Source organism: Schistocerca nitens, chromosome 8 (assembly GCF_023898315.1).
Source record: "Schistocerca nitens isolate TAMUIC-IGC-003100 chromosome 8, iqSchNite1.1, whole genome shotgun sequence".
In the NCBI taxonomy this organism is placed as follows: domain Eukaryota; kingdom Metazoa; phylum Arthropoda; class Insecta; order Orthoptera; family Acrididae; genus Schistocerca; species Schistocerca nitens.
Window position 1 is genome coordinate 211,093,427 of NC_064621.1, and position 12,852 is coordinate 211,106,278.

At 39.8% G+C, this 12,852-nt stretch overlaps 1 protein-coding gene across 1 annotated transcript in view; it reads right to left on the bottom strand.

The window, feature by feature from the left end:
- The window catches only part of LOC126198605 (uncharacterized), a 92,204-nt gene that overhangs the window by 36,729 nt on the left and 42,623 nt on the right, over positions 1-12,852 (bottom strand). The gene's annotated exons all lie outside the window — the stretch shown is intronic.

Consider the following 12,852-nt stretch of genomic DNA (forward strand, 5'->3'; position numbering starts at 1 on the left):
ACATTACATATTATTCTATGAAGGAATTTTCATTGTTAGTAGACAATGGACTTATGTGTCCACTGTAAAAAAATAGAGGAGCAGTAGTGAACTCAACAATATTTGGAGTTACATCTGTCACTGACAACTGACTCTTGAAATGAAATGCTGCAAACTGATTTTTGTAGGGTATTTGTCACATATATGCAAGCAAAGTACATATTTTATTAATACTGAGCAGATGACAACACCATGAGATCTGCAGAAATGGCATAATTTTGCTGTACTCTGAGATCGCCTTGTGGTGTGCACTTCATTTGCAAACAGAAATCCCTGAAACACTTGATGGACATTGTAGATATCCTCTCATCTTGAAAGGCACTAATGGGAATAATTTTCATGTTACTATATGCCTGGAGCCTCCCGAATTAGTGGCACGCACTGCAGGTGATTCCTTAGGTCACCAGTAATTTTCATGGCTTACTTGTTACAAGAGGTAACAATCTGCTTTAAAATCTTCTTATCTCTATCAGTAAGTTTACCATTTCTTCCAGTACCGTATTTAATCAAGTTTTCCTACAATGTAGTGTAGTATCTTTTCAATAGCAAAGATTACATAGCCAACAGTGAGATGTACAAAATTACCTGTACTTATTGAGAAAAGTTTTGTATTGCTCAATCAGGCAGAGACATAGCAACTAGCTGAGCTGAACATGAACGCAGCTCGAGATAGCAGAATTCTGACTCCACACGTTTGCTAAGCATTCACTGAGTGACAGCCGCAGCTACCAGCCACAGTCCAATGTACTCCACTCAGCAAACAACAGTCCAAAACTTAACCTCGCGTTTTTACAGTTTGTTCCCTTTATCTTTATTTACTACTTAACTTTAACATTCGTAATTGCATTGCCACTGCAGTGCCCAAGATTACATTTACTCTGTTTCATTCCTCACTCTTAATGTGTAACATCTTTTTAAAGTTTTTCAAGAATATTGTACCTTCTTTGACCACAATCGCAGGTGAAAATCTGATGATGGCCTTGTAAGCCAGATAGAAAGCCACAAAGTAAAAAAATGAGAGTATTGTAGTCAGCCCCTACAATCACCAACATTACCCCATGTCCTGTGGGTTGTCTGCTTGATTGATTTTTTATAGGTTCATTTTATCATACACCATAAATTGTACAAAAGATATTAGACAGGCCAAAGAAAAACTGCAGTAATTCATAATACTAGCAAATAGTATGCAAATTAAAATTAGGTACCTATTCTTACAATTTAAAAAATAACTTTTTTGTTACATAATTGGAAATTGTTTTACAGAATAGAAACAGTGCTTTATTAGAAATGCCTTTAGTTTAACTTTAATTATTGGAGAGTTAGTAATTTTTATTTCCTCTAGTATCTTATTGTGTAGTATTATATCAATGTTAACTTTGCTCCTCCAATAGGCTGTTGTTCTGTGATATTTTTAGTGTATATCTTACTTCCCTCTGATACAATAGTTGTGCACATATTTGTTCTGTAGTAGTTTGCGTGTTTTCAACAGGTAGTCTCTAGTGAACAAGATAGTTTCATAAGTGAATAAGCTTAGAACATTCAAAATACCATGCTCAGCAAAATGAGATTTACATAACCCCATCTTTTTGAGACCATAAATTATTCTTATAACCCTTTTTTGCATTCTAAAAACCTTTTTTACTGTGAGTTGAGTGTCCCCAGATAATGGTTCCATGTCAAAACAGTGAGTGGAACTGCACATAGTATGCCTGCCAGTACTGTCATTTTGCTTGTTGTCCGCTTTATTATTCTTAGACCAGAATACATGGATGAGAGTTTCCTAGACAAGTTATTTATTTGTGTGTCTTGCTGAACCCACAGACCCAAAAATTTTGTGAGGCTTTTATTTTCTAGAGCATCATTTTTTAATCGTGCTCGAATAGATATTTCATTAGATGGAGGAAATAACTGAAAGTTGACACATGCAGTTTTTTTTTTCAGTATTTACAATGGGTTTGTTTTTGGTGAACCACTCAGAAAGTATTTTCATAAAACTTTCTGCTGTTGACTGCAACGTTTCTGGGCTGGATCGAGTAAGCAATATGCTGGTCTCATTAGCAAATACGAGTAGGATGGTTTTTTGGGAACTCATATACTCAACAAAGTCATCTACATAAATCAAGAAGAGTAATGGATGTAAAACTGAGCCCTGCAGTATGCCATATTTTGTCAGTAATTGGCTGCAAAGGAAGCAGTTGTTTCTTGTTTTATTCTTAGGCTTCAATTCATATTGAACTGCCAAAGGCTCCAGTTTCCTGCACAACTGTGAGCACACCACTGACAGTGGCATGATGATTGTGGAACTATTTTGCCAAAGGCTCCAGTTTCTCATGCAACTGTGTGGACACCACTGACAGTGGTGTCATTATTGTGGAACTGTTTTCTCAATCTGCGATCACGTGTCTACACATATCTGCACGCGCACCATCCATGGAGGTGCTGTGAGCACAGTCACATGATTACGCACACATCGGCGCCAGTTTGTCACCTCTGCATCAGCATACCCCATCAGCATCATTTGCATCCCAGGTTGAATTGGTGCTCGAGTGCTGCCTTCCAGCTGCCATTCGTGCCACCATTGCCCAGAGCAACAACTCCCACACTCGCACCACCGCATCCGAGGTGGTTGCCGCTGATCAAGAGCTGCTTCGTCAACAGCTACCAATACCTGCCAATGCTACTGCTGGCTCATCGAGCTACCAATGCTGCCATTCTCACCGCACACCATTTGTGCACCTCTCACTGCAGCGACAATCATTGCCGTGGCCTGCTGAGCTTCGCTGGATGCCAGCTGTGTCTTCATTATAGCATCATGCTGGCACCAGACCAGATCCAGGAGAGCCTTCAACATTGTGATGCCGTATGTTGTGTTATTGTTAACCTTGTGTAATAAACCATTGCAGATGTCATTGGGACTCGGTGTTTACTTCCTGCACTCATGCCAAAGTGCAAGGCTGCAAAAGACAGCAAATTTTATTCATGCATGAAATGACCTTCTTGTAGTCAAAAAATTCGAACTCAGTGTAAATACTAAATACAAATTATTCAGAAATTTTCCTTGAAAATACAAGAAAACGTCTTGTATATTTATCTGACTATTCAGCTCCAGTCCCAGAAGTGAGTCAACAATCAGAGAGATGCCAAATATTTTTGATGATATTGCCAAGTCTCAACTATTCCAGGAGTAGGAAGAAATTATTGGATTATGTTTCATGTTCACCTTCAGACCTGTTCAACACCCCTGAGTGTCCTCCTTCTCAGTGGAATCTACAGAACATAATGAATGGATGAATGGCAGCCCAATCTGACTGGTCCTTGATGGTCTTGGACTACCAGATGCTCACTTGAGGGCAGGTGTCGTTCAACACACCTACAGTAAACACCATTGTGTTTTCCTCCAGTTCTACATGATGTTATTGTATATATGTGTACAGCGCAATCCTTTGTAAATATTGAAAATACAAGTAAAATCCCTGTAATTTCTGTGATTGTGTTGTTATATTCAATAATATTCAGTAATAAAGGTATAACTGAGTCGTAAAATTTATCAACAATGAAGACTCTTGTGAAAAATTTTTGTAATGTGCCATTCTAATGGCAAGGATAGTTTAGGCATTTGTCTAGTATTGCAAAATATCAAGTGGCAGTCAGCATCTCAGCTTTCAGCAGCTGCAATGTGTCACTAACAAGCACAAAGTGTGAGGTGTTGCTAGTGTTTCACAAGTGAACAGCATATGGAAAGGAGTCTGCAAAATTGTCTTTTAATTTTGGAAAAAACCATGGAGTACGAGCTAACTGTAAAAAGTAAACCCCAACATGTTAGTCACAATTTGTTGCGGAGCCATACACACTGCAATCATTCAACAGTAGCTGTAAGTTACCTACTTTTAATACAAGCAGATAAAATTCTAATCCACTGAATGGCTCAATTTACTGATTTCATTTTCATAAATTTGTCTTGCTATCTGTGTAAGAGGATCTTAACAGCATCCCACGGTCAGTCACAGTTTCGTGAAAGTGCTAGTCCATGTAAAATACATGTGAATCCTACTACTGAAACAACTAATAGCCAGCAAAATTCAGAACTGTGAAAGGATTGCAGTGAATTAATTATTTAACTAATTGCCGCACACTGAACATAAAACGATCAGTATTTTGGCATTTCCAAAGGCACTGCAAACAATAAGATTTATTATACAATTATCTGCAGACTGCATAATTAACTTACATACTATGACAATGAACTTTGTACTCATTTTCGTATCAAGTGTAGCATCAGAACAGACAACTCTGCTCTTAAAGTCGCCTACATACATACTCTGCAAACTACCACATGGTGCATTGCAGGAGTACTTTCTGCCACTACTAGTCATCCTCTTTACAGTTTCACTCATAATCAGATAGACAAATGACTGCCTATATGCTTCCATACAAGCCCCATTTTCTCTTATCTTGTCTCCAAATTCCTTATGTAAAATGTACACCGATCAACCAGAACATTATGACCACTTACAGGGCGACATACTGTAGCATGGAAGCAATGAGGCCTTGGTTGGTCACTGGAGAGAGTTGGCACCACACCTGCACACATTAAGTTGCCTATTCCCATATATTCCGGGGAAGGGGCCGATGAGCTCTGACGCCATGTTCAATCCCAGATGTATTTGTTCAGGTTCAGATCTGGCGAGTTGGGGGCCACCACATAACTGGAACTCACCATTGTGTTCCTCAAACCACTCCATCACTCTCCTGGCCTTGTGACATAGCACATTATCTTGCCGAAAAATGCCACTGCCATTGGGAAACGTGATCCGTCATGAAGGGGTGTATGTGGTCCGCAACCAGTCTACAATAATTCTTGGCCGTCATGGTGCCTTGCACAAGGCCCACTGAACCCATGGATGCCCATGTGAATGTGCCCCAGAGTATAATGGAACTGCCACCAGCTTGTCTCTGTCTCGCAGTATAGGTGTCAACGAGCTTTTCCCCTGGAAGAAGACAGATTCGTGACCTCCCATCGGCACGCTGAAGAAGGTACTGGGATTCATCTGCTATCTTCCATTCATCACACCAACTAGAAACTCTGTCTAAGTCACCGCATACCCTCCTACACTCAGTCAATGACAACACATTCTTGTACACTGCAGCATCATCAGAAAACAGTTGCAGATTGCTGTCCCCCTGTCCACCAGATTATTTACTTATCTACAGAACATGGACGATCCTGTCACACCTCCCTGAGGCACTCCCGATGATACCCTTGTCTCTGATGTACACCTGCCATCCAGAACTGGGTTATATTACTGAAGAAGTCTTCGAGTTACTCACATACTGGGAACCTATTCTGTAAGCCACACCTTCCCTAACAGTCTACGGTGGGGCATTGCGTAAAATGCTTTCTGAAAATTTAAGAATATTGCATCTACCTGTTGCCCTTCATCTATAGTTTGCAGGATATTGTGACAGGAAAGGCCAGGCTTCTTGTGGAAGCTTTTCCATCTCAAGAAAATTTATAATATTCAAACATAGAACATGCTCAATAATTTTGCAGTAAATCATAGTGTTAAGGATACTGGTCTGTGATACTATAGGTCCATTCTTTTACTTTCCTTACATGGAGAACTCCCCTATGATATCTCCCAATCTCTTTGCACTTTGCCCTAGGTGAGAGATTCACATTAAGTGCAAATTAAGTAAGGGGCCAGTGCTGTATAGTACTCAGTGTAAAAATGAACTGGTGTTTCATCTGAACCTGGTGACTATTTGTTTTCAACTCCTTCACTTGCTTCTTGATGCCAGGGAGGCTTATTTCTACGTCCTCGTTACGGGAGTCCATGTGACAGACAAACAATGGTGTGTGTGTACGATCTTATGCGTGCACCATTTTTTATACATGAAATTTAAAACTTCAGCTTTCCTTTCACTGTCTTCTATTACCACACAAGAATGGATGACGAGTGACTCAACAGAAGCCTTTGGTGCAATTACTGACTTTACATAGCACCAGAATTTTCTTGGGTTCTGGACGAGATCTTTTGCTCGTGTGACAGTGGATGTTGTTGTATGCTTCACACATCGATCTTTTTATAGGCACATAAATTTCTAAAACTTTTGCCTTTGACATTCCCATGTTTGTTTTTGAACAGAGAGTGCAATGATCTGTTTCCTTAGCAATTTCCTAATATCCTAATTAAACCTTGGTGGTTCTTCTTCAGCCTTAATCCACCTACTTGGCACCTACTTCTCCACAGCACAATTTATAATCAGGTTAAACTTTGCCTATAATTCTTTTATGTCCATCAAAACGTAACTAAATGATGTTCATTCTAAGTAGGAGCCTAAAAATTGCTTATCTGCCCTTTCCAGCATAAAAACTCTCCTAGGCTTCATGATGGATTATTAAATTTAATAACCATTATTATTATGAGAACATAATGATCACTTATCCAAGTATCTACATGGACACTGTTTATAAAGTTAGGCATGTTGTAGCTACAAGTTCTAAAATATTTCGATTGCATGTGGGTTGTCAAACTAGCTGTTCAAGACAGATATTGGAAAATGTTTTCAGAACTATTTCAAAAGTTGTCTGTCTGTACCATCAGCAATGAATCCATAGATGTCCCAATCTACAACTGGTAGGTTAAAGTCACCTCAAACTAATATTGTGTGATTAGGGTATTTCTATCCTACTGTGTGTAGATGTCTTTTCAGTGATTCTACAACTGTTAGGGGCTGGTAAAAGCATCTGATGATGAACTTGACTTCATCTAGTCCATTCACTTGCAGCCAGATAACTTCACAGTAAGTCCCAATTTCAACCTGTACAGGCACAATATTTTTGTCAATTGCAATGAAAATGCCCCCTCCTATGATGTCTAACCTCTCTTTCAGAGCTTTCCCCTACAGATTTTTATCGAGCTATTGGTTCTGAAAACAATTTTAGCACAACAGCTTGGGTGCAGGGTAGCAATTTCAGGAACTTTGTTATAAATGACTTGGCAATTTAATGTTTAAATTTTGACATTTTAAGTGTCCTTACTTTGAATGCCACCTGATTTTGCTCTCCATGTATCAATTGATCAGCTTTCATAGAGGACCTAAAAGCTATCATTTGCCTTAAAAAATGTGCACTCAGTGAGTACTCTGGTACTTGGGTAGCTGCTTGCTCTATGTACACTGTGTAGTGCTCCCCTGACCAGTCTAGAAATCTGGAACCAAGCCAGCAGAGAACTGACAGACACTCTGGTTGAGACCTTTCACTTGGCTCCAAATCAAAGGATCCAGATTAATTCTGTGTACAATACGGTAAACTGTAAGCTCTGCTTACACCCCATGAGTGAGATCATTAGTCTTCACCACTTCCACCTGCCACTCTACGAACTGAGGATGGTCCCTGAATCCTAGCGACAGGTGTCACTAGTGTCAACATGGGGCATGACTTGAATGTAACTGTAATCTGCAACCTCAATAGCTGCACGCAAGGCCTCTTCTACATCTTGGTTGAGGCCCACTGGCAGACATATCAAGCACACATTGGATTTCTTTCCAACCCCGTGTACTATCTCCAAAAGGGCTACATAATGCACTTAACATTGGAACTCCTGAAATAACTAGCTGCCCCCCCTCCCACCGTGTGCCTGCTTGGACCCTGCTGAAGAGGCAGCCAGATGTATATTCACACAATGAACAGGTGAGGCCATACAGCCAGAACCCCATATGGTCTATCCACCTCAAACGCCAAGAACATGTAACAACCTGCCACTCTGCTTTGACCCACATCAGGTGAACTGTAAGGTGCCTTAGTAACACAGCTCATGGGTGAAACAAGCAACACCTGAGGTGTCTAATGTGATGTGCCAGTTTCTTTGCCACTGGTACACTCCAATGCAGCACCCTGCAGATGGTCGAACATGGCCAACAACAACTTCAGCTGTTCGCACACTGCAGCTAGCTCCTCCTGCATCTGCAAACAGGATGCGTGTTCCTTATCCATCTTACAACTAAAATTTGAATGAAAAACATCTGCAAACAGGATGCGTGTTCCTTATCCATCTTACAACTAAAATTTGAATGAAAAACACAAGGTAAGTAAAGAAGATAAAAATGAACCTTTCTCTCTTTCTGACAAGGATTTGCTCTATCACACTCAAAAACATATTTGGAACATGTCTCAGCATTTGCCATTTGCTTTTGCCTTTCTGTATTATCTGCTAATATCATATACACACACAGAATATAAATCACTTGAAAATGACCATTTGGGTGACTGGCTACAGTGGTAAATATAGCATCATATTAAAATAACATACGACATCAAGAGAATGCTAACTTCTTTTAATTTTGTAACACATTAGTCTATTTATAACTGAATACATGATGACTTTGTGGAACCATTATCAATATTAGTAGGCTGCAAATAACACAGTATGGATCAGCTGCTATTATTTATTCAGATAATGAGTATTGAATAATCATTAGCCATACTGGCAAATTAGTTTTCCATCACTGTGTTATAATAAAAGATTCGAATGCAACACAATAGCCAAAATGTGGATTATTAACCTAGAACAGTTATTTATCAACAATGAATTTTAATTTACTAAACTACTATTGACAATATTCTGATAGGAGCACACCCTGTCATTTCCAAGGCATAACTGCTGCAAGTAAGTGCAATGCAAAGGAAAACTTCTGTTTGCAGAGAAACTTCAGAAAGAGAACACACACACACACACACACACACACACACACACACAGTGAACACTAGTGCCATCACACATACAAACAAAAAACAACATAATGAGTTACCAGTAGTGAAATTAATAATCATCTATTGAGATAGCTGTCCCTCTGTTTTTCAACAAGGGTGAGAGCAGGATTCCATGCAGAATTTAAACAAAAACCACCATCTCTATTTATAAAGTTACTTCCTAACTTAATTTCAACTGTTTCCTTCATAACAATATCCCAGTAGCCAGAGATGCATGCCAAAAGCTCCATGTTGTTATATTCCATAGGCTGACCAGTGTCAAGACAATGTTTTGCAATGTCTTTTGTAAGCTTGTGTGACACTTATGCTCAGTACACCAGTCCTCCACAGCCCTGATAGTCTGACCAATACGCAACAAGCCACAACTGTAAGGAATACAGCAGACACAATCTATCACAAACCAAGATCACCCTTCATAGAACCTAAAAGGCCCATGATCTTAGATGGTGGTTGAAAAACACTTCGTATTTCCAAAAATTTGACCAGTCCTGTTATAAATGCACCCCGCATGACACAAAAAGGCCGTACCACCTCTATATTATCATAACTCACTTGGTGCATAATTGGTCGATAGTGCAGTGCACATGTGATTTGTCTCTCACCACGTACTATCAACCTTCCTCATGGCCAACACATCAAGGAAGGGAAGACAACCATCATTTTCCACCTCCATCATGAAACAAATATTTGGATGGATTGACTTCAAGAGTTCCAAGAAGCTGCTCAGATTCTCACTGCCATGAGGCCAAACAACAAAAGTATCACCTACTTATCTGGAAAAAACATGCAGGTTTCAAAGCTACCCACTACAGGCATGTACCTCACAGTCTCCCTAAAAACAAACTGGCAATAATAGGTGACAACAGACTGTCCATCACAACTCCATCTGTCTGCTCGTATTAGTCATTAGATAAAAAGTATATGGAAGTCAACACATGTCAAAATAGGTTTGTTAATTCAACACCAAACCTAACCTCAATCAACCATGACAAATTATACAGAGGAACACAAGTGAAGAGAGAACCACATCGAAACTTATTAGAATCTCAAGTCATTGAAACGCATTCCCTCTTATCAATGCAAGAAATCTGCTGAGTTCTTAACAAGATGCTCACACCGATCCAGATCTACTACTTGACTCAACAGACTAACATGGCATTTTGCTACATGATATGTCGGAGCACCAGTGTTACTCACAATGGAACAAAGAGGAATCCCTTCCTTGAGGACAATAGGAAGGTCATATAACTTACGGTGAACAGGGCAATAACAACTACGGTGCTTGAAAGTCTTCTGTGACAATGAACTTTTCTTCAAGAAGCTGTTAGTCTTTTCCTTAATACTTTTTGTGGGGTCAGCACCGATCCTGAGATATGCTGAATCACACAGTACACGCTGCATCTTCCGAATATAGTCCTGCTTGTCCAAAACAGTGGTAGCATCACCCTTGTCTACAGGTAAAATAACAATATATGTATAAACTTGTGAACATAAACTAGTCCTCTCAGCTGCTGTGATACTAATCTTGGGTGGACATTCCCCAGTCAACACGTGACATGCCTCCCTCTTAGCATTGTCTGCAACATCAGACGTTAGTTAAAAAATAGCCAGCTGAACAGAATTAATAAAATCAACCACTGGTGAATACTTGGCTGTCAGTGCCAAATTTAAACCTCTCCTGACATGTATAAAGCTGTGGCACCAAAAGCTTTCTCGGAGAGATTTATAACAAGACATTGAGGTACAGTATTAGACTCAAAACCATGGTAACATCCAAACTTCGCTAAAGTAAGAGCCAAAATTTTTGAAGCAGTCGGTAAATGGAGCTGAAACAATTCCTGAGAAACAAAATACAACTGTTGACAAGTGTAACGGATCCTACCACAAGCAACAGCTAGGCCAGCTTGTTGCTTGATGTGATTGACGAAATTTGAACTTTGCGTGGTTCAGTGTCTAATACTATATCTTGATGTCCTATGATAAATATCTTGTGGGGGAAGCTTTTGACAACATAGTTTTATCTGTGCTAGCGAAAGGTTTAAATTTTTCAATAAGCACCCATGTTTTGGCTAGTGGTTGATTTTACGAGTTTGGTTGAACAGGTGGTCTTTAAACTACCTCCTGATGTTGCAGTAGAGGTTTGTTGACTGAGGCATGTCCACACAAGAGTAATACCACAGCAGCTGAGAGGGCTACTTTATGTTGATGTGGATGTTGTTATTATACCTGCAGAAAAAGGAGATGATATCATTATTTTGGACAAGCAGGATTACACTCAAAAGACAGAGCATTTATGGTCTGATTCAGCTTATTGCAGGATCAGTACTGACTCCACAAAAAGTACTGAGAGAAAGACTAACAGCCTCTTGACAAAAATTTCATTGTCACGGAAGACTTTCAAGGATTTTAATTGTTACTGTGCTGTTCACCCTCAGTTATGTGGCCTTCCTATTGTCCTCAAGGAAGGGGTTCTTCTTTGTCCCATTGTAACACTTATGCTCCGACGTATCAACCAGTAAAATGCCTTGCTACTCTGTTGAGTCAAATAGTAGGTCTATATTGGTGTGAGCAACTTGTTAAGAACTCAGCAGATTTCTTAAATTGATAAAGGGGAATACGTTTCAGTGACTCTGATATTCTAATAAGTTTTGATGTGATGTCCCTCTTCACTCGTATTCCTCTGTATGATTTGTTATGGTCAATTGATGTTAGGTTTGGTGTTGAATTAACAAACCTATTTTGACATGTGTTGACTTCCACTTACTTTTCATCCAATGAATAGTACGACCACACAGATGGAGTTGCGATGGACAGTCTGTTGTCACCTATTATTGCCAATTTGCTTAAGGGAGACTGTAAGGAATATGCCTTGTAGTGGGCAGCTTTGAAACCTGCATGTTTTTCCAGATATGTAGGTGATACTTTTGTTGTTTGGTCTCATGGCAGCAAGAACTTGAGCTACTTTTTAGAACTCTTGAATTCAATCCACCCAAATATTTGTTTCATGACGGAGGTGGAAAATGATGGTTGTCTTCCGTTCCTTTATGTGTTGGCCATGAGGAAGGTTGATGGTACATTGGGACAAGCCACTTATATGAAACCTACTCATACGGGCTTGTATCTGCAGGCCAATAATTGTCACGGCCCAGATCAGCATGAAGGAATACTTCGTGTCTTGGCTCACAGGACCCATGTCATCTCGAAGCCTGAGAGTTGTCAGCTGAGTTGACCCATCTTGAGGTCACTGTTCATCAGAATGATTATAGCGAGAGAGAGACCAAATGTGCACTGTACTATCGACCAATTACGTACCATCTTGATGCAATAATTTACCAACAGCTGTATGTATTGTAGAAATTTATTTTATTTTATGAACTTCTATGTGCTACCAGTTTCAGCATTATATTGATGCCAAAACTGGTAGCACATAGAAGTTCATAAAATAAAATAAATTTCTACAATACATACGGCTGTTGGTAAATTATTGCGTCAAGAAGTTCATGCCAGCCATCATCCCACGATCCATAATGGATAAACGAAGAATTACATACCAGGTGAGCGACGATAACACAGAGGTGGTATGGCCTTTTTGTCTTATTCAAGGAGCATTTCTAACAAAATTGGTCAGATTTTATGGAAATATGAGGTGAAATGTGTTTTTCAATCATTATCTAAGAGTGTGGTCCTCTTAGGTTCCATAAAGGGTGATCCGTCTGGTGGATTAGTGTCAAGGTCCGGTGTGCTACCAGTCTGTGGATGGGTTTTAAGGCAGTTTTCCATCTTCCTCACTGAAAGCGAGCTGGTTCCCCTTATTCTGTTTCAGTTACACTGTGTCGGCGATTGCTGCGCAAACACTGTCTCCACGTTCGCGTACACCATAATTACTCTACCACGCAAACATTTGGGTTTACACTCGTCTGGTGTGAGATGTTCCCAGGAGGGTTCACTGGGGGCTGAACTGCACTGTCCTCTCCATCATTTCTAGGTCCCCAGTTCAATTCAATACATTACAATATAAGGGTGATCTTGGTTAGTGTTAT